This window comes from Triturus cristatus, chromosome 6 (assembly GCF_964204655.1).
Source record: "Triturus cristatus chromosome 6, aTriCri1.1, whole genome shotgun sequence".
Lineage (NCBI taxonomy): Eukaryota > Metazoa > Chordata > Amphibia > Caudata > Salamandridae > Triturus > Triturus cristatus.
The window spans coordinates 1,053,041,136-1,053,065,358 of record NC_140589.1 but is presented as its reverse complement, the minus strand read 5'-3'; the positions used below and the strand labels follow the sequence as shown (position 1 = coordinate 1,053,065,358).

The 24,223-nt window shown below is 44.1% G+C and overlaps 1 protein-coding gene across 6 annotated transcripts in view; it reads right to left on the bottom strand.

Annotated features, from left to right (window-relative positions):
* The window catches only part of TMEM200A (transmembrane protein 200A), a 531,959-nt gene that overhangs the window by 383,411 nt on the left and 124,325 nt on the right, over positions 1-24,223 (bottom strand). The window contains exon 1 of one of the 6 annotated variants that reach the window (XM_085611874.1): positions 5,412-5,559. The exons of the other annotated variants lie outside the window; for them this stretch is intronic. The gene's annotated coding sequence lies outside the window, so the exon portion shown is untranslated. Of the gene's footprint in view, positions 1-5,411; positions 5,560-24,223 lie in introns of those variants that run through there. 6 annotated transcript variants of the gene reach the window in all.

Here is a 24,223-nt window from a genome sequence, read left to right as displayed (position 1 = left end):
CATTGCGTCTTTTAGACATGGTGATTCATTTTCAGAACTATAGTGCACATTTGTACCTTTAGTGGTAGGCGCTTAGGGGAACCTTGGCCAGATCAGGGTTTTGCAGCAGTAGAATTACGGAATTCTCTCACTATTAAACATCTGGCTTTAATCCTGCGTTAAGAAAACCCTCGGACTACAGCCCATAAATTGCCCTTGGCTGCTCTAGCAAAGCCTGTGCCTCTCCCAGCTAACATCCAGCATGGCCTGCTCCTTTCAGTATGTAATTAAAACACAAAGTTAGCAGTTTAGTTTCATTCTGTTGCTTGAATGCTGCGAGTCATGACCCTGGGCCCGCGATCAGGAGGCGCCAGGGTGACTGCTGGTGCATGTGCACATACGCACCTACTTCTCCCAGTCCCACGCGCCCTCCTGAGCTGTTCTCTAGTAGAGAGTTAATGCAGCCCACTCTGTGTCATTCTGGCAGTGATTGTTGCCAAGTGTAAAGAATGTCGTTGTGCTGCACTAGACAACAGCCCTAGCTGTACATCAAGCACAGGACTTTGTGTTCCCCTACCACTACGACCATCTGTGGTAAATGTAAAAACCGAATCACCTACCCAGTGAGTGCATTAAACTACACATTCAGTAACATTAATTAAATTAAAACATTTTTCCAATCAAACCATGGGCGTCTAAGAATTTGTGATCGAACGCATAATCTACCAACCAAGATGAAAAGGTCTTATAAACCTGCAGAGTATAAGAAACATCAAAGGCGACAGGGAAAGGAAAGCATGCACTTGCGTGAAGCTTCACCACAGAAAACCGAGGATTTTTGAAAGGCACACAAAGGAACTAATGAAAAGCGATGGGCATGCTCTAAGCCCATAGAGTAGCTACAGCACGTCTCGAACAGACACCGCAAGTGCTGCCTAGGCCAGACATAAAAACTGCAAAATCCCCCACGCACTGGGGTAAGAAGTCAGTCATGTCAGGGACAGTGCTTTCATATTTTTTCATAAACAAATGTTTCTGAGCTGCTAATAAATGCCAACTGGGCAGCCATGGAAAGGTGGACCCGATGACATTGACTATTTTTTCAAAAGTGCTCCTGCTGAGTTGGTGGGAGTACTTCAGGTAAACACTGAAAGCTGACACAGTGAGGGAGTCTAAGTTTGGCAGGTTAGTTGCATCAGGCCTGAACAGGTGGGGCTGTCACCACCTGAGATGTTTGGCAACCCGTTCATCACGTTTTACGCCTGCGCGGTGCCCTAATCCTGCCTCAGAAAAATATGGTAATTATTTGAACCAGTAACAGCAGAAAACACGTCCCTCACACACACCACTCAAGTCCAGCATATCAGAAGCAGTGGATGCCTCTGGAACTTAGCCCATCAGCAGCACTGCAATATTTCCTCACAGGGCAGACACAGACTGGGCAGCAACAGAATATGCATAACTGACACACACAGAAAAAGTACCCCATTCGCACCAGAAATTAAAACTTTACCTAAGAGTACCAATGCATGCCTCTGTCCCGTCCAAGAAGGTACAGCATAAGCAACAGCATTGCAATCTTCCCTCACACACAGACATTTACACAGGTACAAGAAGATCAGCAGCAGGGCAAACTTCATTAACATTCACAGGACAGCAATAGGCAGCAGCAGTCTCATCTAATCACAAATTGTGGCACGATGGTGCAATTCTTGCTGATGGAGATTTCTGCTAAACTCTGTGGATACTGTGGACATGAAAACAGTTCAAAATCAATGAACTAGTGTACTGGTTCGAGCTGGAAACATACACAAGTTCACTCAATGACAATAGCAGACAAGAGAAACAGAGCCTGGGTGCATGGGAGGTGGATGCCACTTACCGTTAAGGGCATGCTTATAAATGAACATGCATGCACATACATGAGCAGAGCTGTAATTGTGGGAAGTGTCTGGGATATCCTCCTGGGTATGTGTCCTGTCCTCCTCTTGTCCCCCACCATCACCCCCTGGATGTAACACTTCTCACTTTCAACACTGGCATGCCTTTTCTTTATCCCTTCGTCCACGAAGGTATGTACAGCCCCGCCTTCTTGCTTTTTCCTCCCGAATTGACATGAAGTCTGTATACTTCCATTAATCAAATGCATTTTTCTTTGTTTCTGTTTTAGTGATTGTATATACTTGAATGAACCTGCAGTGATATCATTACTAGGACTAGATACACCCACAGCGTACAATGCCAGGGCAATAAGATAATTTGTCAAAATGGCATTCCATTAACATACACGCTCAAGTTATGTTACGGTATTTATTTGTATTGCGTGTGTGTCTCTTGGCGGCTTCTGCAAAGCACTGCAGGACAGTGAAGCTGTGATGGGGGCAGGCATGGTGCTACATTGAGGCCACTGCAGGCAGGATGCCTTAAGGTGCCACCAAAAGTAGCCACAAGAGGGCACCAAATTGAACAAATTGCCTCAAAAAGCACTGTTGCGAACGGAAAAAGAGCACATAAATGTGAAAATATAATTTCGCCTGAGTTCTAAAATACTTGAAACAGGGCTGGGTGTTGGTCAACCTATCTTGATGAGTTGGATGGAATTGTTCTGGGGCAGCGTATTTACCACTGTGCTCCAGGTCTCCCACACTTTGAGATGTGAGGAGGAAGCTGAAAACGGAGTAAGACAGAAATCAAGGGGCGAGGGAGGGTTAGTTGGAGTCAGGGAGTCTTTAATTATTTATGTTTTGTCCATTGAAAATCTTGGTTGTCAGTCAGGTACATTCTTCTAGTTTGCCTCAGTCCTCTGCATTTCCGAAACACAAGCCCCTAGGAACTCAGTAACAATTAACACTGACATTCTCACCCAAATGAAAAGGCACCTCTACAAATACAAGAATACACAAAGCCAGTAGGTCGCACTTTTGGGACAGACACTTCCAATGCCCTTCGGCAATGCTGTACAGCATCAGCAAGATAATGCGCAACATGAAAAAAAGTTAAAGCAAAAAATAAAAAATGAAAAAGGGGCAATGACACATCCAGCCATGTAATTGTGTAGATGTTCACAGATGCACAACAACTAAATGGCACCTGCGTGGTTTTTTGTTTAAATTAGCAATCGAGATGGTTCGATAAATCAAAAAATATCAAACTAAATCACCATAAAACTGAAGTAGCACGAACTTGATTTTTGAGCCAGAGGAGCCAACAGCAATTTACCCCGAAAATAGGACCAGGTGGGTGGTTGGGGGCAACTGGAAGTAGGAGAGGGTGGAGAGGAGGGGAAAAACAGCACATGAGGGAGAAGCAAAACGGATGTTGGGGGAGAAGCTGACGAGGGAGAAAACAACTTGGAGCACTGAGGTGTTTCTTAAGAGAAGGAGCACACAAGTGATAAGAGAGGGCTTGTAGTACTCAAGGGAGACAGCAGCACGGGAGGCAGGTATTTGGGGAAAGGTAGAAACACACGGGGGAGATAGCTGGAAATCAAATGAACTTTTGTGCAATGCCATGCCAAAAAGAACAAGCATTTGCAATGCAATAGGTCTCACATTTGCGAAAGTTTGAGCTATTGGCATCGTAAATGACAATGCCTTTTATTTATGTGTTTAGAAAACCTGCAAACGGCGCTAGAAAACACGCACTTATAGTCCTTGCTTACGAGAAGCAAGGCTGGCAGTAAAAGAGGCGCAGTTACTGCCAGCCTTGCTTCTCGTAAGCAATGGCTAAAAGTACAAAGTGGTGTTTACGCACCGCTTGTGGGTTTTCAAAACACGTAAATGAAAGGCATTTTCATTTACAATGCCAATAGCTCAAACTCTCGCAAATGCGAGCCCTATTGCATTGCAAATGCTTGTCTGAGACTGTGGTTACAGATGGTTCAAATGTATTGGCAGAGTGGGATTGGTTTCATCTAAAAAGGGTTTTGATTTGAACTTCTACTCTGTGCAAGCAAATAATAGAAACAACACATGCTGAAACTTGGTGAAATCTTTCGAAGCTTTGTTTTTGATTCCTCACCAGTAACTGGGAAATCCATCAATTTACAATTAAACACACACCTCTTAATTACATCGTCAGTGCTTTGTTAGCATCTAAAGTGGGTTCACTGGTGAAGCATTGTAGAATAACACTACAAGTACCAGAAAGCAGTATTTGGACAGTGCTAGATTTCAGAATCAAGTTTGGAATGGTCCGCATTGCCTGGACAGAGCTTTGAAGTTAACCTATTGCATTTATGAATAGCTCATCCAGTCCAAAACTTCATTTGAATTCTGGAATTGTTATTGCCGATGTTTTAATGTATTAAACAAAACTACAAATCCCAATGTGCAGTGAACCAATATCTGGCCAGGGCACAGCGGTGGAAGTGCAAACAAAGCATTGACCCCGCTGGTGTGGGTAACATCACCGGATGACAACCCGTACCTAGGAATGCCATGCAAGTTTTACAAAGTTGTTGAATTTTTAACTATTGAAAAGCCTTGCGATGGTCTACGAGTTCTCTAGGTTTATATGAAGTGAACCTGTATGCCTTTGACGATCAGTGTCCGACATTTCAGATGGATCTGGGAAGGACTGATGAGAGCTCGTTGCCCCCATAGGGCAGGAGACATTTGCTGTTTCTCTACCCTTGAGATGGGCCACTTGTGCAGTTGGTAGAATCTGTTTGGTGCCCCTGCTGGTGATCTAGGTGGAATTTGCCTAAAATGTACCCTCCTAGAAACAGTGCATCTACGTCAGGATAATGGGGATGTGATTCAGCCTAGTGCACGAAGCCAGGGCAATAATGTGTATCCAGGACAACAACATGAGATGCAGATGAGAGGGCATGCTCTAGGACAAGGTGGATAGTTAGGACACCGCCAGCAGGAGGGCACCAGATTGACACTCCAACTAAAGAATGTAGGCTCAGTGGCTGTAAGGGGGGGCAACAAAATCCAACTTTGCTCAGAGGGCAAATAATCCTGAATTTGCTCTGCTGATGCCACACACTACTGCTAGTGATTAAGCACCAAGAGGCCAATTAAAGAATGTGCGCTTAATGGCTGAAATAGTGTGATGACACACACTAATGCAAGTGATTAAGCAGCAAGAGGCAAGTAATTGGTGAATGCTGCGCTATACAAATACAAAGTAACTTATCACAGCACTGGATTCGGCTAGGCCAATCCCTTGAGAAGAGATTCGAGCCAACAAATGTGTGACAAATGGTTAAGGGTTGGTAGTTTGTGAAACCTCTATATAAGAGAAACTGACATTTAAAGTGAGAGAAAGATTTTTAATAAAAAGCTTAACAGAATCTCTCCCCACCTCGAGCAAGGGCTGGCTTTCATGCTTGAGCTCAAGTTCCAGCTGCTCTAAGTTTTATTTGTAGTGAAGTTAACAATTCAGACAAAGTACTATTAAATCAAAACATGTGGAAAACCTACCTCCAAAAGCGTTCTTGGAGACATGATCACATTGGGTGTCTGCTCGCACTGTGATCAGCGACTCAAACTGCAGCTTTTCTATACACATTTACAGCTGCTTTGACAGAACCCCAGAGAACGCGCATTTTTAATTGGCATCCGGGACACAAGAATGTAGGAGTCAAGCTGAATCCTTTAAAAGCGTTTTTTGCTTTTACAGAAGCTTAAGAAAATCTTGAAAATGTCCCTGCAACAAGTAGTGGCGAGTGCCGAGGCCTGAAGTAAAAGTAAAGCCGTGCGGATGCCTTCCTGTTCAGAAGTGTAAACAGGAAGCAGGGCGGGCATTTTAAATGAGGTTTTGCTTCACTGCCCAATCTCGCTTCACAAACAGAAAATGAGTGACTGCAGTGGCAGCTCTGCCGCTAAGGCAGAGGAGCGTCGCCCCACTGCTTTTTAGCAGTGTAAATAAACGAAATATACAATGATAATAACTGGTTGTTATTATCATTTAAGGTTTCCCTGCTGCTGCAGATCTGCGGGCAGGGTGGGGGCTGCTCTGCTCTCAGAGCAGAACAGAGGAGGAGTGGTTTGCCCACTCCAAGTGCGCATGAATGCTTTGCTAGCCGTCTCGGGCCGGCCAAGCATTCATTCGCACTTTGCATGTTCTCCAGGCAGGATGCATTATAGCCTGGATGGAGAACATGCCCAGTCCCCAATCCCTGGCTGAGCGCCAAACCATGGTGCTCAGACCAATCACAACGCTGCATTGCAGCATTGTGATTGTCCATGGGGAGCCTGGGAGCTGGGTGCATCCTGCGCCCCTGTTCCAGCCAGCCTGAAGAGACGACGGAGAAGAGATGAGAAGGAATGCGGCAATATGGTCAGTTTTTTTCTTTTTTCTAACACCCCCACCCGATCCGTGCCGGCCGCCACTGAGTGATTGGAGAGCAACAGCCAGGTGAAAGGGGAGTCTGTTGATTAGATCCTGTTACTTTGATTTCACACAGTAAAAAAAGCTCAAAAAACAAGATTGTAAAATACAACTGCCATTTCTGGGAAAAGAGCTGATCGGGCTATGAATTTGATTTGGAGGAGATCAGCTGCCGGTAATGCATAGTGATGAAGCGAACAGCACGGCCAATTTGTACAGAGTAAACACGCATCACTCCCACGTGATAGAGGTGTTCTTCAATAAAGGGGGTGGGTGAGTTGGGTGGAGACTTGCATGCCTGTGAGCGAGAGGGGCCAAAGGAACAGTAATTCTAGAGGATTCCTAATTGTAAAGAATTTCTGCTACGGTTGCCAACATTCTTCTAAAGTACTTCCTTCTGTAAGGGTCAAAGGTTGGATGAAAAAAAAGCTCCAAAATAGAACAAACACAACTCCGTGCGCTGACAGTCATGCTATTTTAAAAACAATATACCTAGTAAAAGCGGGCGCCGTGCTCATACACAAGCCCCAGTCAGCCTCACAAAAACAATTGTGTAGGAAGTAAGGTAAATTAAAAAACGTGTAAGACCACATGTAGCAGGGGCAGTCTGCTGGGAGGGTCGTATACATAGAAAGGCAGGACAAATTAGGCATACTATCCATTCAATAGCAGGCATGTACGAAGGGCAAAAACACGAACACATTTGAAAAGATGGAAGGTGCTGCAAGCAATAGTCTACTTTACAAAATGCCTTGTAGAGCAGCACATGCACTGCCCAGGCTCAACCTAAAAAGTAGTCCCCAAAAGTGAGCAGCAGAAGGATAGAAGCCAGCCAGTCAGAGAGATAGTTAAGAGGTTATGCTTCAGGGCAGAGACACTCAGGGCTCGGCACTCTCCCTGTTCTGTTCAACCTCTACGTCCAACCACTGGCGGGAGTGGTGCAGGACCATGGCCTGACCATGGTGTTGTATGCTGTCGGGTGTTTTGCGGCACCTTCACTGGCTACCTATCCCTAAGAGAACTGAATTCAAGGCACTTTGTCTGACCTTCAAAATTCTAAAATTATCGTACCCTGAGATTCTGTCTAATTTGCTGGTCCCCTATGTACCCACGCCCCAGCTGCGCTCCGCTGAGCAATGTCTGGCTACGGTTTCCTGGGTGAAACGCCTCAGAGCCGGGGGCCGGACCTTTCGTTGTCTTGCAGCCAAATTATGGAACTCTCTCCCTGTTCAGATTTGCCATTTAGATTGCCTGTTACACTTCCATAAGGCCATCAAAACCCACTTGTTTCCTACGATCTAGCTCCTCGCTCTCCATTGACACTGCAACCAGCGCCGGGACGCCCCTTCGCTGGGGCAGCTGTGCGCTATACAAGCTTATCTAATAATAATAATAATAATAATAAAAATAATAACAATAACAACAACACAAGATGGACAACCTGGGACAAGAAAATCCATTGAATAAGAAGTAAGCAAATGAGAATGCAGACAAAGCCAACAAATGGTAAGCAATGGGCAGGTTGTAAGCCGTTGAAAACTCCTGGTAAGCTCAGAATAGGCTCCATCTCACGATTCAGACTCCAGGCTGCGATGAAAACATTTTGAAAGGCATATGGCATATAACCAAAATGTGCTGCAATGCCACACTAATATCGAGCCCTATATAGGTGCTTCTAGGAGACTGTGCTTTATAGTTGCTAACAATAACATCTTTTGTACTCAACCAGCAGATTACAAGGGGTAGCATAAGCAACGTTCATAATTGTAGAGGGGTCGAAAGCACGAAGGCTGCTGTGTGTACCTTGTATTGTATTATGCAACAAGAGGTCCTGTGCAGTGACGCACTTGTAAAACTTTACCTATTCTTATTCCTCCAATTGCACCGTTTTACCTCAGACTCAAAGGGGGAACGTAAACTTGCTGACTGTTTACAGCTAGAGCCGAAATTAATCAGCATTAAGAAACACCCCTTCTGTGGCTTGAACAGTTGCCATGTGCTAGCTCTGAAAATACCTACGATACAGCAACATAGTTCTGTGACACTTCACACGCTAATATTTCTCGAAACAAACTTTCTTTCTCCTAATTCAGATATAAATCGAGATGGACAACAATGTTTTCATTTTATGTCGCTTGAACAGACAGGCTGCCTCCACCAAGAACCATATAAGGCGAGGAATGCCATTTTACTGTATCCTGGACAACTTTCCAATTGGTCACTGAACACGCTGGAATGGCATGTACTTCTGTGTGGGGCCTTCCCACAGACTGAATAACACGTGCACTGAGCAGCGAGGCTTCTCCACTCAGAACAGCTGGGCTTGAGACTGGGACACATTTGAAACTGGCCCAAACTCTCTCATATAAATATTGTTATAATTGGATTTATACAGCGCTTCATACTCCTGACGAAGTGCTGAAGTGTGTTGAGACAGAAGAAATGCAGTCATTGCAGATGCTACATGGTGGGTCAGTTCTTGGTTGGAAAGCAGTTGAATTGATGTATGGCCCATGCAATGCTTATTTTTTTATTTTATATTTTAAAGTGCAGGAGCCCAAAGTGCTTTTTAGCAGGCGTATCCCGCAAGCGCTGCACACTTCTCCCAGTGACACCACCCGGCCCATCTCCACTGCTGGCTCCACCCACTGCCAACACTAGCCCTGCCCACCGCCTGCATGCACACTGTCCTCCGGTGAAGCGCAGCAAGCAAGCGAAGCAAATGAGTATTCTGGAGGAGGGATTCTTTCCTTGAGAAAATGTTTTAGCAATTAGGTAAAATAGTGCATTTACTGCCCTCAAGGTCAGTAATGTAGACCTAATAAGCAAAACATGGGTATGATTTGAACCCACCGCAAGGGGGTTGGAGGTATCCTCATAGAGGCGGGGTAAGCCGCTGAATGCTAGAGCCAGTTCTGAATCACGCTCGAGCCAGGCATCTGGCTCTGGCTAAACCAAAGGTACTCTTGGACCCACAAACCATAAATGAACCAAGCCTTCATGTGGCTTTTGCTGCCCATGCTCTTACCTCACTTACCAAGTCCTACCCCTTTTTTATGTTAATTCTGCAGATGCCCTCATAAGAAAGACCCGACAGCCTGCTGTGTAAGTGTGCAGAGAGGAATGTTATCTTAATGATTTTACAAACAGTTTGTTGAGATGGTGGCAACCAGGAAAAACACATCAAAGCCAATGTTTGAAGGTGGCTGACCCAAAGTTACTATGGTGTACTATTTCTTATATTCACTCTTTTTCAATTGTTAACAAGGTTTCCCTTTGCAAGCCACACCTATTAGCTTTTGAAATGCTTGTTTTGTTACAAATGAAGCACCGAGTACCAACCAAGAGCAAAATAATACTGTGAATTGGAAAAAAAGAGACACTATTCTTTAGTTACTAAAGATGCACAGAGCAACTGCAACTGTTTTCCCTTCTCGTTTAAATGTTTACATTTTGGCAACCCAGCTACATCAAGCCACCTCACATCCAGTGCTTAATTTGAGCCGGAGCTTTCCGGTGCTAAGAACCGGCACTTAATTGGTTTCCGGTGCTCGGCACCTTATTATCCATACCGCACTTAGGGCAGTCTGCCACAAGGTAGCGCTGCTCATGTAATTTAGAGATGAGCAGTGTAACAGTTGTTTAGGAAAACAGTATACATTAAAAAATGACTAATACCTGCCTCCCCAGCCATTCCTTTAGCTTTGGGGAATATTCAGTACTGTTCCATTTACATGCAAGAAAGATGGTTAGTAGTTGTTTTGGCAGCGATGGCAGCGATGACAGGGGCGATGGGTGGTAAAAGCTGCAGTGGCCTCCTGGTCAGAGCCCTGTCACTTAATATTTTACAAATTAAGCAAGGCTCACATCCAACAACTCTTAGTGTGAGTTTTCTATGTCACAAGACCGTTTCCTTATGCCAAAAACATTTTATATGTAAAAACAATCTTTTAGGGGCATTTTCACAGCACCTCGAAGCTACTGTCCATGCCTCAGGGGGTATTGAAAAATACCAAAATCCCGCACAGTGTGGGGTCCATATAAGTCTGCCTGTACCCTACATGGGTCATGTGTCATCAGTAAAGGTTTTATAGTCCTTCTGAAATCTCTGATAATAGTTATCTTAAGTCAGGGGGAGCGTGTGATATCAACATTAACAGGGCACCCTATACATTGTTATTATTTCTATATAGATTTCTTGGTTCACCTACACCTAAAATGTAATAGATGTATTTATTTACCAGCGTGATGATGCCACTCCTCAAATAATTAAACACAAGCATTTGCAATGCAATAGGTCTCGCATTTACGCGAGTTTGAGCTATTAACATTGCAAATGGCAATGCCTTTTATTCTTGTTTTCGTTTTTAAAACATAAATAAAAGACATTGGCATTTGCAATGTCAATAGCTCAAACTCGCAAAATGCGAGACCTATTGCATTGCAAATGCTAAAGGCTGTCCTGCAGTTCCCCTGGGGCACAAGCAGGCATCCACTTCTGTCAGGACAGCTGATCACAGCAAAAAGACAGAAGTGGATGCCTGCTTGTGCCCCGGGGGGACTGACATAAAAAAAAACACACGAAGCTGCATTTTGTTGCTATGGCAACAAAACGGCGTGGGACTGTCCACAGTCCCACGGACACGCGCATGCTGTTTGCAATGGACAAATGGCGAGAGCAGCCATCTTTGTCCATTGCAGACGCGTGCATGAGAGCCCTCGCAGAATTGATTCCAAAAGGTGCTCCCCTGGCTAGAGTAGCGCATGCGCTGCTTTCGCCAGGCGAGACCTAAAAACTTTATAGGGGCATTGCATTGAATCAGATCCAGGGTAGAAGCATTTGACCCAAGAAATCCTAAGTAGCCATATGACAAAGCAAACAGGGGTTTTGCACTTTGACCTTCTGGGTGGAGCCAGCTGTCAGGCTGTATAATTTGGCGTGAAGCCTACAGAGGCCAAAGGTAGTTATAAACTACAGTATAGCGCAGAATTCCAGATCTGCAATTCCACTTTCTCTTGGATTTCTTTAAATGATTTCCAAAGGTCATTACTTTAGACTTTGATCATTAAGATCTCTCTAGTTAACAAGAAATATTCATGCAGGCTATTTAAGGCTCTTTGTCAGTTGATGTAGGTTTGATCCAACAAGAGGATGTCCTCAGCATACTGCAGTTTGAATTCAATTAATCTGTATTTTGGGGGGAAAGATCTTGCTTTTCCTAATGCTCTTCCAATGTCTGCTGTATAGAGAATAAAAAGAACTGGAGCCAGGATGCAACCCTATTTAAGACCTCTGTTTGTAGATATTTTTCTTGTGACTCTGAAGTCTTTTCCTATCATGTGTTTTACCTAAGTTTCGGAGGAGTATAGCCACACAATGGATTTCAATAAAGGGCAAGTGAGTACCCAAGCTGTTTTTTTCCACAAGATATATCGATCTACATTGTCAAATGAGGCGATATGGTCAATAATGCAAGTGAAGAGAGGCCCTCCTTTTTGTGATATAGCCTGTTGCTCCAGATAGGATACTGCTACTATATTGTCAGTTGTGCTGCTTCCGGGTGTAAAGCCAATTTATAAAAAATTATTGATTTGGTCCGCTTCTTTCCAAGGTTTGATTTCTTTATAGGAGTAAAAAAAAGAAATGTTCATTTTGGGATGCTTCACATTTTTTTTACTCCTTCTTGATGTATATGCACAAAACTTGGTCTTAGCAATCCATAATGAATGTACTTTATAAAAAAATCTTTTGAACAGATTTATCAAAAAGCACCAACGTTTTTTATCAAAACCCAAAATTCCATTTCCGATGGTAACTCTGTTCTAACCAAAACTTCAAAGGGGCTGTCCCTGCCTTTCTAATATATACACACAAACTCACATTTTATACACAAACTCACATTTTATATGCAAACCTGAAAAAGCCCTGAAATTCATCAGTAGCGGCATGCAAAGCAAACCACAATTCATGCCACACAACATATTTTGATTGACAGCCTTGGTTTTGGCAGAGTGGTATACTGAGCATTACAGTCAGAGTGAATTATGGTGTGCGTTGCGAGATTTTTTTATTTACTGATAGAATTTTTATAGTGTTCTTCCATCTTCATAGGTGGACCTTGCACTCTGTGCAGTAGAGTGTTAGCATTTTTAGGTGCAGGTTGATTTTCTGCTCTTCTCCATTCAGCAGCTCTTCAGGGAGTCTAGCCAGTGGCTAGCACTATTCTGCCTTTGCCTATATATCTTTACTTTATCATTCTAAAATGACAACTGCTGTGCTGTTACAGTACATTAATGAAAAGCTCCAAAAATGGCCTCCAGTGCGTCATGATGTACGAGTGCTCCTTCGTCGTGACACGAGAATGGCCCATGACTCACTGCCATTTTGGCTGTTTTACTTTACTGTTCCATCATGGCCGACAACTATTTTAGAAAAGTAAAGTAAAATGAATAAGCACTGGCAAAGCCAATGTGTTGACAATAGCCTTTTCAAGGTGAGACGTATGGGCTTTTATAATGTGTGTTCTACTTTCTTGGAGGGAGACTTGCTCTATCCTTTCCTTCCTGAGATGAGTGAAAAAACCTGCATGCATTTGTAGATGATTTCTCGCAAACTTTCTGCTGAAATTTGAATAGATGAACCTTTGATTAGGGACACTGCGCAACCTTTTGCAGGCAAAAGGCTAATGATGAGAGGATTGTACTCAAGCTGAAAACACTCTTGTGTAAGAATATCTCTGTCCCTTAAGTGGTCGTGTAGCAATAACCTTTGATTTATCATATAGCAGGAATTGGCAATACTTAATAATGGGCCGTGATTTTCTGTTTGCTATAAAGGGTGTTCAGTAGATGTCACATTAATTTTAATTGTTTCAGTAAAAATATAAAAGTTTAATTAAGACACGTCTGCTACCAACAATGTAATGATGATATCTACAGATACATCAACAAAGACGCAGGGTGGATTTCTAAATTGCCCTGAAGGAGATAGTACATTGGAGCATAAAGACCCTTCCAAAAAGTGTTCACCTTTCATGCATCATAAGAGATTTAAGCCGCAGTGGTATTTTTTCGGCCCTCCCAATCCGTGCCCCAGGAGTAGCATGTGCTCTGTCAGAGAGTATAGCCAGAAGTCACCCTTCCCCATTCTGCAAGAGCGACGTAGAGGAACGGAGGCAGGGATGTATTTATCTGTCGAAATTCAAATCCCCAACCCACCAAGAGGGGCGCCACATTTGAAGCTTCCTCACTTCACTTTCCTAAATTGTTCGAGGATTAAGAATTTATTTTCCCATCAATCTAGTCAATTGAGCAAGAGATTGCTTGAGAAAAGATGTATTGACAGATGTTGTCTTTCTTGCTTTATTTTGTATTATTTAATATCCTAGATGTACATCCATGTGTCGTTTAGCATGTCTGTTTGTGTGCCTTAAAATAAATTAAACAAAGTATATCAATAGCAAATGTCATAGTAACACTTGCCCTCTTTCTAATGCTAAAATTGCCTCAGAAGGCTTAGAATGCGGGCATTAACTGCAGCTGTCTATCCACATGTAAATTCAGTGAAAGCACAAAGCAAGAATATAAAACAGACCAAGAGAGGGGTCATGATTGATTGAGGAAGTGATATCTGGTAGATGGGTGATAAATGCCTCCTCGCCCACAAGCTGGTCGTTAACTACTATTAATTGCCCTTTACTATTGCCAAGTACTCTCATTTTGGCTTAGTTTCACGTTTGCAAATGTATGCAATTGCCAGCTGTTAGCACGTTTAGTACAAGACAAAGAGCGAAATACTTTCAGCACCAGTAAGGCATTCACCCAAAGGTATGATGTGCTGTTCAAGGGGGGTGAATGCAAAGACAATGTAAATAATGCGCACAGCATCTTATCCCAGGCAGCACGTGACTGGTTTCGAAATGAGGCAGGAGGGGCAATGGCGAGCACAGATGAGCCCTCGCGAGACACTGCGACATGAGAATGGTTTTTAAATAAAATGCATCCGAGGCGGGAGTCTTTCTTAATGCGGCGCACCTCTTCTAGTTATCTGTCAGCTGACAGAGGAGCCTCGTTAACCTGCGACTTTCCCTTTCTGGCGGAGAACGGAATCCTGGTATGTGTTAAACAAGAATAGGTTCTGGCTGGCAGCCACATGATCAAGCTCACCTGTGACAAGCAGAGTTGTGCGGGCTGCAATTACAGCTGCATAAGTATGTGTCATTCTTTGTATTATGTCAGCATGTTCCCAGATTGGAAGAACAGTGCACACGTTTCCAGTTACAAAACGGTGCTGTTACACAACGGGAGGCTGCTGTCATGCCTACAGTTTTTTACTCCAAAGACAAAAGTAAAACAATTTATTTACTCCAAAGACAAAAGGAAAACGATTTATTTATGTGTCAAGCTACAAACAGCAATTGTTCAGAGAAAGCGGGTTAATGAATCCTTTTCGCGGCCGCGAAAGTGAAAGTGATCGCGATTACGATCGCGTGCTACGGAGGAAAGACACATGGCGCTGCGCGCGTGCACGTTCACATGCACTGAAGCTTTAGGCCACGGCAGCACTTTGAAAAGCCTGTATACAAAATGTCTCGGCCAGATCAGTGCAAGCGCTGGATCAGGCGAGACCTAAAAAAGCACTCCGCTTGGATGTAAAAGGGGACACAGAAAGAGATCTCCATCTAGTGGCTGAGAAACACAAAAAGAAAGTGGGAGATAAGGGCTCAAGTCCGGCTTTTCTGCTTCACCAAACCGAGTGCTCCTTGGCAATCATTGTATTTCACTATGCCTCTTTTCCTTCAGCAGCACATTTTAAAGCAGCTGAAACACATGAGCTCATCATGAGTGCTGTACAAAAACCTCTCCTGTATATGGTTAAATAGATTGTGGTATTGCTCCATCTATAACAAAGACCTAGACCACATGTAAGGAGCTGATGACAACACACTTGCCTCTTGGGTAAGTCCTGGCATGTTCGTCAACGGGCATAAATGTGAGTTAAGGTTTGGCAATAGTCACTTCCAATAAAATCCTCTCAATCCAGTGATAAAATGTAATGTAAAAAGTCAAACGCTTCCGCATGTTACAACAATACACTGTTGAATTTGTACATTTCTATCAAATTCTCCATCAAAGGCTTTGTACGTTATAGCAACTCGGGTCTGAACAAGCTAAACAGAATATAAAACACAATTTATTAAAGAGGCCTGGCTAGATTACAAGAATGCAATATTGGCCTAAATGAGTGCCACTGTGGCCCACCCTCCCAGCACCTGCTCAAATTAACCACCGTGCCTATGATGGAAGCATTTGGGTGTTGTGCCTGGTTAACCAGACCGGTGCTCTTATCCTCGCAGCAGCTAACCATGTAGTGTAGGCAAGGCGAGTGGGGGGGACACGCGCTTTGCAATATTTCATACCATTGTCTGGCTAAAGGGGATTGGATTACGAGTTTGGCCTTGTAGGAAATATTTTGGTGGCAAGCGTGATGTGTTGCTGATTGCATTCCTCGAGTCGCTGTGATTGTGTAGCTGCACCTTTGCATTAATGGTGAATTTCCTACAATTGGAGGGGGACAAACGTTATGGTTCTTGGCTGGGTTAGAGCTGCTGAGGGGCACATCGGTTACAGCGGCAGGACGCCCTAAGGAAAACAGAGGCGCTCTACAAATGTATTTTCATTCATGCATGCATTCACAGGCAGCCTGGGTAAACAGCCTCTGGAGTCCCCCTAGGAACCACAGGGCAACCTATCGGTGTGCACTGGATAATGGATACAGGATGTAATGGCAAGTGATCTGAAGAATCCATACAGTCAGACACAGGGAGACAAAGAAGTAATCACCAGGCAGCCACAGGAGAAATGCAGGCATAGCCAATGTTGCTTACAGTGCACCCACGGTTGGCAGAGAGCAAGCAGCAGGCATGCACTGCATGCAGATTGTCCTGATATGTGATCTACATAGTCCACTTCCTAGTGAGAGATGATAAATCCATATGCATGCACTGAATACAGGCAGCGATGGTGACCAATCAAAATGGGCCATCTAGGACACAGCCATAGAAGATGACCTTTAGGGACTTCTCAAGAGTGGCAGAGCAAAAATACAACTACATGCACTGGTCACAGGTGTCCATGTCCACCAGATAATGATCACGTGCAGAGGTCCACTACATAATAAGATAACCTGCACAGGATGGAGACAAACAAGCATGGAAAGTCACACATAAGTGAGGCTATGGACAAACGTTTCAGTGGTTCCTTGCTATGATACATTTTTAAAGAGTCCACCATATACCACAGAAGAGCAGCCCACAGGAATACAGTGGATACAGGCAACCAGAGTCCATCCGTGAGCCACATCCCACTGGTGACAGTCAGCCTTGTGTTTTTAAACTGACATGTGTGCTGAGTGTTATAATGGCATATAAGGCAGTCTTAAGTGCTGTAAAGACATCATACTATGAAATGGTGTTACCCTCGAAAGCTCACACTGCTTAATGGCATAGACATGGTTTCTTGGAACGGATCACAAGCTGCAGATAAGGAGAACACAACAACTGGCTTTGACTTCAGGGATGAGAGCATTCATAATTGATGATGTATGGATTGGAATTTTCCGTACAGGGCATAAGCTCCCATTGTTTGAAGTGAGCCTTCATATTAAATGCCATACGAAAATGTGATAGCTCAGTCCGTGAAGGTACTCCACTGGCTCCCCATTTACAAACACAGCCAATTCAAACTTCTCACTCACACATACAAAGCCTTACATGACAGTGGACCAGCATACCTGAACAGCTGCATACAGCTCTGCCTAAGTCTCACTCGTACACGCCTCCCACATTTACAAAGGCAGATCAGGAGGTTGCCTGTTCTCGTACATTGCACTCAAAACATGTAACAGCCTCCCTCAACACATCAGGGCTTCCATCTCACTTCTTGAGTTCCGCACGAGGTTAAAGACCTGGCTCTTTGAATAACTCCCCAAGGACCACATGCCCATGCATACACCTGCTCAGGTGCCTGGATATCCTCACAGGTGATGTGTGCGCTCTACAAATCGCCGTAATATAACTTAACAGTCTAAAGCAGTTCTCTCATGCTTTGTCATGCTTTTTATACATTTTATTAAAGGCACTTGTTGAAGGCTTCTAAACTGATTTACTTTGTGAGATAATCCTCTTATGAGACTTGAACTGTCTTTCAGCCTTGTAACCCAACAGTTTATTTGTCTCATGAATGCCAGCTAGTCTTTCCAAACAATATTTTTTTAAGATGTTGCACAAACACTGAGATACCCGATCCTAGGCCACGTAATGCAATAATGCAAGACTAAGCAACTGTCTTGAGGTGTGAATGTCTCTGCATGGTACACAGTCATGTGCTTCTGCCCCGAGCGCCTGACAATGTGTCTATGGCATCCTGGTTTTTCAGTTTGGTCCTAGCCTTATACTAACCTAGGTGTCTGTGGAGGTCTAGGCCTAACTCTTGACCTGAGAGATCCCGGACCTATCCTGGTACCTTGTAGGGAACACCGAGCATGTCCTCATTATACAGAAAGTGTACTACTGTCTTTGTCATGGATTTAGTACTTGGAGCGATAGTGACAGCATACTTTGTTTTGAGAATTAATAGTTGTGCCCAGACTTTCTTATCTGTGTCGCAAGAGTAAAGGCCTATGGCCCACTCATGTAAAGTACTAATTCTATGCTCTAACCCAGATCCTATCACTAATATCCTAAGAGTATGTTGTGCATGTTTGTGTAAGTGGGCTGCATTATACATGCATGGTGTGAATATGTGAACCAGAATAAAGACAACCCATGGGATACATTCCTAGGACCCCAAGCCTAGCCTTGGAGGTGAGGTGTATTATTAATATAGCTGAAGGGAGTTGACCTATACACTGAAGTGGGGAAATAATTTCATACGCCCTGAAACAAGTTGCTATTTAGTTTTCCTGGAGCACTTTCATTGGGTAGGTGGTGGGGCGAAATGTGTGACTTCAGTCTCTGTTGTTCAAGCTCTAAGGAACCCTTTAGGAAAGGACAGGATTTGGTCTTTCCCCTGATCACTCTTTAGTATGGCTGATGAAAGCCAGCAGCAGAAACCTCACATCTATTTGTATTTTTGTTGTTGAGTGCTCCAAGCTGGAGACTACACTTGTGTCAGGAACCTCCCTCTCCACAAAAGGTGGGCTTGGAGAGAAGCCTGGAGAGGACACTTGACAGGAGAACCACCGTAAACCAGTTCAGAAAGTGCAGAAATTCAATCCACATCTCATGTCTTCTTTGACTGTATAAAATGGGATCCACTGACCCACTTGTTGTTTCAGCTCCAAGTTCTCTATTACCAAAGAAGGGAGCGCTTCACAGACAACTCAGAGGAATGCTGTGCAACAGCCGCTGGTGTCTGGCTCCCGGCTTCCCAGAGGTGAGAGGACATGCTCTGAGTCCATATCTTGCTGAAAAAGTTAATTTCCTGTCCTGAAGCGCCTAGTTGACAACCTGCCTGCTGAGAGAGGGATGAAGCCTTCCGGGCGTGCAGGAGGAGTAACTGTCCAGGTGGAGAGTGGTGCGAGTGACCCCCCAGTGCGATGGGTCTGCAGAAGTGGAGGACTGTGGTATGCAATCTGTATCTCCTAGTGTTGGTGGCTCCATACTGTCCAGTGTGATTACTGGCAGGGATCATGAAGTTGCAGCGTAACCTGAGCCACTGTGGCAAATCTGTGCAATACCAATGTGACCTGAGCTGCTGATTACAATTTGTGAAGCTGCGATGCAACTTGAGTTGCTGCTCTCAAATCGTGAAATAGTTGGACAAAGGCACTGCACCTGCACCTAGTAGCATAGTGACCTACAGCTGCTGTGTGACCTGAGACCTCAGTGTGTCTAAAGCCATGGTCCATCATCCAACCCGAGAGGTCTGTGCAAGGCCTCACCATCTGTTTGAGCCCCCAATGCATGGGTACACAGATCCAGAAACTTCAACAGCCCCAGCAGGGCAGTAACAAACATCTGCCCTGAGAAGATCTAGCACTCCCATAAGCAGCCCTTCCCGATTCACCCAGAAGTGACAGCTTAAGTGGTCAAGATGAACAGCAGGCTCACGTTCAGCCTGGAAGAGGGTGTGTGAGCAAGCATCAGAGGAGCCGACTGGCTGCCCGAATAGCGCCAGAGACTTCACAGACTGAAAGAGAGCTGATGGGTGAGAACCAGTGAACTGAGGTAAAAAGAAGGCACACTAATACAAGAGTGCATGGGTAGTCTGCACCTGAGCCCAATCACACTGGTACAAGCCTCGAGTTGGAACTGTCTGGACCATAAGAGGGGCTCTGGGATCAATAGTGGGAAGACACTAAATTGGATTGTGTAAATTTTCCTTTGTGTGGTATCTAGTTTTAATGTGCATTTAAAAACGTTTTCTTCTTGAAAAGCAAGCACTGGTTTGGGCAATTATCTATGATACTTATTTATTGCCTGTGAATGCTTACCTCTGCTATCAGTGGGGTGTCACGTGCTGAAGGGGTTTACTTGGCCCAGTTTGCAGATTCATATTAGGATGGACCTGCCCAGGAGCCCCTGCTTCTCCCAATGACCCCCAAACAAAATCAGACAACCAGCAAATCTTGCAACTGTAAAAACCAGTGTAAAAAACTCGGGAAGCGCTACCAGTTGTGGTCAATAATTCCACCCATTTCCAAATCGCCTAATACATTGGAAGTACTGGTAAAGAAAGCGGCACACACATTACAGCCATTTGTGGAGTGCAATGATCTTCTTGATATAAGAGCCCCTCTTTTGTCTTCAATGGCGCTGTCATCATTCCAACGCTCTAATGAGACATGCCTTGTTGAGGAAGAGGCTCTCTTTTTCTTCAGGGTGAACTCTTCATCTGTGCTCTGACAAGGAGAGGAAGGTCCTCGATTGCCTTTCAATCAATGGCAGAACATCCAGGGGAGAGAAGACTGGTGATTGTGTTTTCTCAGTAAGATCCTTTGGACCATCCTTGCTGTTCAGCTTTCAGAAATAAATTACGGTTTTATTTTATAACATTCTGAAAACAAGGCTCTTTTGTTTCAGTAATGTGTCCTAATCTTTTATGCAGAAGAAAACCATCCAGGTGTGTGATGATAGCCCTGCTGCACAGAATTAAACAAGATGACGTATCAATTAATAAAATACTTGAGTCACAGAACAAGAGCTCAAGACAACCTGTACAAATTTGTCTTGTAAGCCTCTGATCTGGAAAGTATTTCCAGTGTGTCTGCTTCACTTGACACACGCCTCAAGGCAGACAACTAGCTGACTTCACCCGGTGAGGAGTTATTCTTAACTGATCACTACGCATTGCCCACTCAGACTGAAGGTTTGAGACCTCTGACCCTTCTTGACCATTTCCCTCAATGGGATGAAGGTCTGGTTAAACATAATGTATGCATTTATCTGGACGGATTATTACCAGCTTGATGTAGATTGATCACTCTGCTGTCTCTGAAGACAGAATGGAGAGGTGCAACTTATGCCCATGGATGAGATGAATAGTGTTCAAACTCATCAGTGACAGGCCTGCAGATATAAGGGTGCTGTAGTTTTAATCCTAACATAATGAATGTGGCTTGGTCTGCCATCCGTGGCATATGGTTTTGCATAAAAGATGGGGTCTGAATCTTTGTCTGCCATAGTTCAGTACCCAGATATATTCACGAACACTTCACAATCATGGAGACTGCTATTAATAAAGAGCTGGTAAAATATTAGGTTCTTCAAAATGCAAACATTTAAATGAATGCCTTCAAACTATACACCTCTCAAGGGAGTCAGAACAGTGTTAGGGTGCCCCCATTCAAGTGGTGTCTGCCTTTGTGACTAAGCTTAGCAATCAGTCGTGAGTTTAGGGGTACTGGAGGACGAAGCGGCACCTCCACAACGAGACGCAATAACACCTAAATGCCTCTGTAGTTTCTAGTGCAACAATGCAGAAGGGGTGCGACTGAGCAGTTGAGGGCAGACTGCTCCTTTGGTGCAGGACGAAAATGAGTTGCATATGCTTGGACCAGTTCTGAAAAGGGACAGACACTGGAAAACAATGGAATTAAATCCTGCCCTGAAGAATTGCTGTTGGCTCTGAAGCACTGGGCAGTGGTTGTTTATCTCCCAATGAGTCTACCAAGTGTGAGGATTCTGCCCAGATGTTGGTCAGATATTTTGGAGGTGCTTTCATGTCAGATACATTAAAAACAAAGGAAGTGTAGTGAATGAGCCACTTTTGTGGTCTGACACCCTATGATGACCCTCAACCACCACCATTTTGTACTGACTTAAGTGTGTTATGTTACCCTAGTAGATGGGTTTGCATATGCCTGTTTCTCTTCTGTCCTGTAATCTTGCTGTCTTTTAGTAGAATAGTCTTGCCAAGAATAGGAGGTGTGGGATGTTGAGGTGCAGTGTTGTGGGTGATGGTGCACACATGTGCTCAATGTTGGATACTGAGGGATTAAGTGTATAATGTTATTTGGGTTAGGTGAATTATGACTTTGACCTATTGGCTTTGACGTGGTCTAATGTCATTCTGTTTTCTGACTTTACCTTGCTTTATGGCAGTGCTGACTATTGCCTTTGACATGGTTTCATGGCATCCTTGCTTTTCTGATTCCATCTTGCTTTGGGCCTTTGTGTGCATGGCTTAACTAACTCCATTTTCATGACTGAAGCTATTTTCTGTGCCTGCACGAAGCTACAGAGGTGGGGAGGGCATGTTTTGCTCTTCTCCTGTTCTTCGCACTTTACTGACCAGAGAGAACTGGTTCTTATCAGAGAAATGTACATGGTCTGTCTCGGAGCCATAGCAAAGGCCTGATCAACCGATGCAGTGGCCTTGGAGCAGGCTGGTACGGGCTCTCATGAGAACGAGGGGGCGAGGCTTGCTAGAAGCTTCGTTGTGTTTGAATTTGTATTAAAAAGGGGAGCCTACACTGGCCTGGTGGAAGTTCACGCCATGGAGCAGACGTGTGGTCACGGAAGAGTGGAGCTGGTGTCACCTCTGAGCTTTCACCCGGTTCACGCAATGGACTCCCCTTGAGCAAAGTGGGGTGAAATGATGAAGCAGTAGGTGAGGTGTCTGTGCTACTAACTGTCTCTTGATTCTTTACTGATTCTTTCCTCTCCTTCTTATTTTCTGATTCTTATATCCATACATATATATTTGTACATATATGTTTGCCTTGATTGTGTTTCAATCATACAATTGATATGTTAGAGTCTGCTATGATAGGTGCATTTGGCTTACCGTGTGGTGCTATTTACTAATAAATACATCCCAGATATACCAATTCGTCTTTTCCTTGTAGCAGGAGGTGTGGACTCTTCTTGGCCAAGTATTCTGTTGTAGAAGGATAGGTGAATTCCCTTCTAGCAGGTAATTGCGTTATAGGAAGTTGTTCTACTCCTGGCAAGTGATGTGCAAAGTATATTTCGCTCTAGAGAAGTGCTGTGTATATATTGTTTTCTTGCCTTGCCTTTGGGGGAGTGTTGAAAGCTTGCCCACCTTAGGAAGTGCTGTGTATCCATAAGATTGGAACTGATATTCTCTCCCTGGGAAAGTGATGGTGCATACCTTGGTCCAGGGGAGATCTGAGACCTTTCATTACAGGAAGCGAATACTGCTCAGAGGAATATACCATTTTAAGAAGCACTGCATCAAGACATTTCTATTCATTCCAGTTTTGTTGTCTGTTAGTTTCCCTGAAATTATGGAATTTGCAGAGATGTTGGGCTTGTCCATGCTGAGACTAAGCACTGAAAGGGCATCGCACAGAGAAGGACGAACGAAGCCGAAGCAGGTCTGGAGTTGCTTCTGTCCCAAATGTTCAAACTGGTCTTCTCCTTTAGGAAGGGGCCATTTTGATTTGCTACCAAAGTCTGAAAAGGCCCAATTCTACAACAACAGAGACCGGCTAAAAAAAAGAGGGAATTTAATGCTGGTAAGAGCAATTTCTGATTTTCAAGGGGTGGTGGCCAAGCATTTTTGATTATCATTTTTTGATGTCTCACGCTAAAGTGAAAAATTACATATGGCAAAAAAAATGAGAAACAACATGAAATGAAAGCAGAGATTGGCCTATCAGCCCTGGAAATGTAGTGGACTATTTTAGGCAGATGGGTACATGCTCAAGAGCAAAATGCTGTCGCAGATATTGAAGAGAGCTCTGTAGAGGGCTGGGCAATTGTATTCGGATCTAGGATGTGGAGGGCAGAAGCAAAATGTGATTGGCACTTGTCCAACAGTGCAATGGATAAAAGTATGTACACATAAACATATGTCATTTTATTGGGAATTGTTTGGGAAACACGAGGCTGGCAAGACAGCTAAAGCCGAATAGAAAAACATGGGGCTGATTACACAGCTGTCTCTGGGCCAGACTTAAAAATAGCATGCACCAATGACAAATGTTTCTCTTAATGCATCTCTAGCAACATAGTTTACGTAGTGGGTCGCGACACTGCTCGTCATACTAGCAAATAGCCCCAAAGAATTCTGGATAATGTAGTGGCAGCGGTGAGTACGCCTATGCCACGAGTATGTGAAATAATGCCATCCCTGGACACGTGTTTCGAGGTAATTGCCTCTCGTCAGCAGGGAGCAGGTAGGTATGCGGGGTGCCAAGTAGACTGCCAAAATATATAGGTAAAGTACCTTTCAAGGCGCGCAGGTGCAGACACCAGGCTCGTCAGCCCAAAGTCGCTCGAAAGAGCTTTAAATAGTTTACGTAGTGGGTCGCGACACTGCTCGTCATACTAGCAAATAGCCCCAAAGAATTCTGGATAATGTAGTGGCAGCGGTGAGTACGCCTATGCCACGAGTATGTGAAATAATGCCATCCCTGGACACGTGTTTCGAG